Source organism: Carassius gibelio, chromosome A4 (genome assembly GCF_023724105.1).
Source record: "Carassius gibelio isolate Cgi1373 ecotype wild population from Czech Republic chromosome A4, carGib1.2-hapl.c, whole genome shotgun sequence".
Lineage (NCBI taxonomy): Eukaryota > Metazoa > Chordata > Actinopteri > Cypriniformes > Cyprinidae > Carassius > Carassius gibelio.
This window is the reverse complement of record NC_068374.1, coordinates 20,464,205-20,468,653: the sequence shown is the minus strand read 5'-3', so window position 1 is coordinate 20,468,653 and position 4,449 is coordinate 20,464,205.

Sequence of the window (4,449 nt, the reverse complement as noted above, 5' to 3'; positions counted from 1 at the left end):
AAATCTTGCCAAACTGAAACATGCTTATGTCTTATGAAATAAAATGTTTTCTGCAATGCTGTAAGACAGTTTTTAATGTGTTAGAAGTTATATGCTCAAAAACTAATGTTAGGACTTCAATGATCAAGATTGTCAGTTTACAGCTTTCTGAGTCCAGTAATGTTGAAATAGTGCCTCTGTTCAAATGAAGTGAAATCAAGCCCAAATCTGCTCAAAAGCTTTTCTCTCTATTAGAGAAAGCTGTTTCATTCAGTATTCAGTGCAAATCTTGCCAAACTGAAAGATGTTTATGCCTTATGAAATACAATGTTTTCTGCAATGCTGTAAGACAGTTTTTAATGTGTTAGAAGTTATTTGCACAAAAACTTATGTTAGGACTTCAATGATCAAGATTGTCAGTTTACAGCTTTCTGAGTCCAGTAATGCTGAAATAGTGTTTCTGTTGAAATGAAGTGAAATCAAGCCCAAATCTGCTCAAAAGCTTTTCTCTCTATTAGAGAAAGCTGTTTCATTCAGCATTCAGTGCAAATCTTGCCAAACTGAAAGATGTTTATGCCTTATGAAATACAATGTTTTCTGCAATGCTGTAAGACAGTTTTTAATGTGTTAGAAGTTATTTGCACAAAAACTTATGTTAGGACTTCAATGATCAAGATTTGTCAGTTTACAGCTTTCTGAGTCCAGTAATGTTGAAATAGTGCCTCTGTTCAAATGAAGTGAAATCAAGCCCAAATCTGCTCAAAAGCTTTTCTCTATATTAGAGAAAGCTGTTTCATTCAGTATTCAGTGCAAATCTTGCCAAACTGAAAGATGTTTATGCCTTATGAAATACAATGTTTTCTGCAATGCTGTAAGACAGTTTTTAATGTGTTAGAAGTTATATGCTCAAAAACTAATGTTTGGACTTCAATGATCAAGATTGTCAGTTTACAGCTTTCTGAGTCCAGTAATGTTGAAATAGTGCCTCTGTTCAAATGAAGTGAAATCAAGCCCAAATCTGCTCAAAAGCTTTTCTCTCTATTAGAGAAAGCTGTTTCATTCAGTATTCAGTGCAAATCTTGCCAAACTGAAAGATGTTTATGCCTTATGAAATACAATGTTTTCTGCAATGCTGTAAGACAGTTTTTAATGTGTTAGAAGTTATATGCTCAAAAACTAATGTTTGGACTTCAATGATCAAGATTGTCAGTTTACAGCTTTCTGAGTCCAGTAATGTTGAAATAGTGCCTCTGTTCAAATGAAGTGAAATCAAGCCCAAATCTGCTCAAAAGCTTTTCTCTCTATTAGAGAAAGCTGTTTCATTCAGTATTCAGTGCAAATCTTGCCAAACTGAAAGATGTTTATGCCTTATGAAATACAATGTTTTCTGCAATGCTGTAAGACAGTTTTTAATGTGTTAGAAGTTATTTGCAAAAAAACTTATGTTAGGACTTCAATGATCAAGATTGTCAGTTTACAGCTTTCTGAGTCCAGTAATGTTGAAATAGTGCCTCTGTTCAAATGAAGTGAAATCAAGCCCAAATCTGCTCAAAAGCTTTTCTCTCTATTAGAGAAAGCTGTTTCATTCAATATTCAGTGCAAATCTTGCCAAACTGAAAGATGTTTATGCCTTATGAAATACAATGTTTTCTGCAATGCTGTAAGACAGTTTTTAATGTGTTAGAAGTTATATGCTCAAAAACTAATGTTTGGACTTCAATGATCAAGATTGTCAGTTTACAGCTTTCTGAGTCCAGCAATGTTGAAATAGTGCCTCTGTTCAAATGAAGTGAAATCAAGCCCAAATCTGCTCAAAAGCTTTTCTCTCTATTAGAGAAAGCTGTTTCATTCAGTATTCAGTGCAAATCTTGCCAAACTGATAGATGCTTATGCCATATGAAATACAATGTTTTCTGCAATGCTGTAAGACAGTTTTTAATGTGTTAGAAGTTATATGCACAAAAACTTATGTTAGGACTTCAATGATCAAGATTGTCAGTTTACAGCTTTCTGAGTGCAGTAATGCTGAAATAGTGCTTCTGTTCAAATGAAGTGAAATCTAGCCCAAATCTGCTCAAAAGCTTGTCTCTCTATTAGAGAAAGCTGTTTCATTCAATATTCAGTGCAAATCTTGCCAAACTGAAACATGCTTATGTCTTATGAAATAAAATGTTTTCTGCAATGCTGTAAGACAGTTTTTAATGTGTTAGAAGTTATATACACAAAAACTCATGTTAGGACTTCAATGGTCAAGATTGTCAGTTTACAGCTTTCTGAGTCCAGTAATGTTGAAATAGTGCTTCTGTTCAAATGAAGTGAAATCAAGCCCAAATCTGCTCAAAAGCATGTCTCTCTAATAGAGAAAGCTGTTTCATTCAGTATTCAGTGCAAATCTTGCCAAAATGATAGATGCTTATGCCATATGAAATACAATGTTTTCTGCAATGCTGTAAGACAGTTTTTAATGTGTTAGAAGTTATATGCACAAAAACTCATGTTAGGACTTCAATGATCAAGATTGTCAGTTTACAGCTTTCTGAGTCCAGTAATGCTGAAATAGTGCTTCTGTTCAAATGAAGTGAAATCTAGCCCAAATCTGCTCAAAAGCTTGTCTCTCTATTAGAGAAAGCCGTTTCATTCAGTATTCAGTGCAAATCTTGCCAAACTGATAGAGGCTTATTCCTTATGAAATAAAATGTTTTCTGCAATGCTGTAAGACAGTTTTTAATGTGTTAGAAGTTATATACACAAAAACTAATGTTAGGACTTCAATGATCAAGATTGTCAGTTTACAGCTTTCTGAGTCCAGTGATGTTGAAATAGTAATTCTGTTCAAATGAAGTGAAATCAAGCCCAAATCTGCTCAAAAGCATGTCTCTCTAATAGAGAAAGCTGTTTCATTCAGTATTCAGTGCAAATCTTGCCAAACTGATAGAGGCTTATTCCTTATGAAATAAAATGTTTTCTGCAATGCTGTAAGACAGTTTTTAATGTGTTAGAAGTTATATACACAAAAACTTATGTTAGGACTTCAATGATCAAGATTGTCAGTTTACAGCTTTCTGAGTCCAGTGATGTTGAAATAGTGCTTCTGTTCAAATGAAGTGAAATCAAGCCCAAATCTGCTCAAAAGCATGTCTCTCTAATAGAGAAAGCTGTTTCATTCAGTATTCAGTGCAAATCTTGCCAAACTGATAGATGCTTATGCCATATGAAATACAATGTTTTCTGCAATGCTGTAAGACAGTTTTTAATGTGTTAGAAGTTATATGCACAAAAACTTATGTTAGGACTTCAATGATCAAGATTGTCAGTTTACAGCTTTCTGAGTCCAGTGATGTTGAAATAGTGCTTCTGTTCAAATGAAGTGAAATCAAGCCCAAATCTGCTCAAAAGCATGTCTCTCTAATAGAGAAAGTTGTTTCATTCAGTATTCAGTGAAAATCTTGCCAAACTGAAACATGCTTATGTCTTATGAAATAAAATGTTTTCTGCAATGCTGTAAGACAGTTTTTAATGTGTTAGAAGTTATATACACAAAAACTAATGTTAGGACTTCAATGGTCAAGATTGTCAGTTTACAGCTTTCTGAGTCCAGTAATGTTGAAATAGTGCTTCTGTTCAAATGAAGTGAAATCAAGCCCAAATCTGCTCAAAAGCATGTCTCTCTAATAGAGAAAGCTGTTTCATTCAGTATTCAGTGCAAATCTTGCCAAACTGATAGATGCTTATGCCATATGAAATACAATGTTTTCTGCAATGCTGTAAGACAGTTTTTAATGTGTTAGAAGTTATATACACAAAAACTCATGTTAGGACTTCAATGATCAAGATTGTCAGTTTACAGATTTCTGAGTCCAGTGATGTTGAAATAGTGCTTCTGTTCAAATGAAGTGAAATCAAGCCCAAATCTGCTCAAAAGCATGTCTCTCTAATAGAGAAAGCTGTATTCATTCAGTATTCAGTGCAAATCTTGCCAAACTGATAGATGCTTATGCCATATGAAATACAATGTTTTCTGCAATGCTGTAAGACAGTTTTTAATGTGTTAGAAGTTATATGCACAAAAACTTATGTTAGGACTTCAATGATCAAGATTGTCAGTTTACAGCTTTCTGAGTCCAGTAATGCTGAAATAGTGCTTCTGTTCAAATGAAGTGAAATCTAGCCCAAATCTGCTCAAAAGCTTGTCTCTCTATTAGAGAAAGCTGTTTCATTCAATATTCAGTGCAAATCTTGCCAAACTGAAACATGCTTTTGTCTTATGAAATAAAATGTTTTCTGCAATGCTGTAAGACAGTTTTTAATGTGTTAGAAGTTATATACACAAAAACTAATGTTAGGACTTCAATGGTCAAGATTGTCAGTTTACAGCTTTCTGAGTCCAGTAATGCTGAAATAGTGCTTCTGTTCAAATGAAGTGAAATCTAGCCCAAATCTGCTCAAAAGCTTGTCTCTCTATTAGAGAAA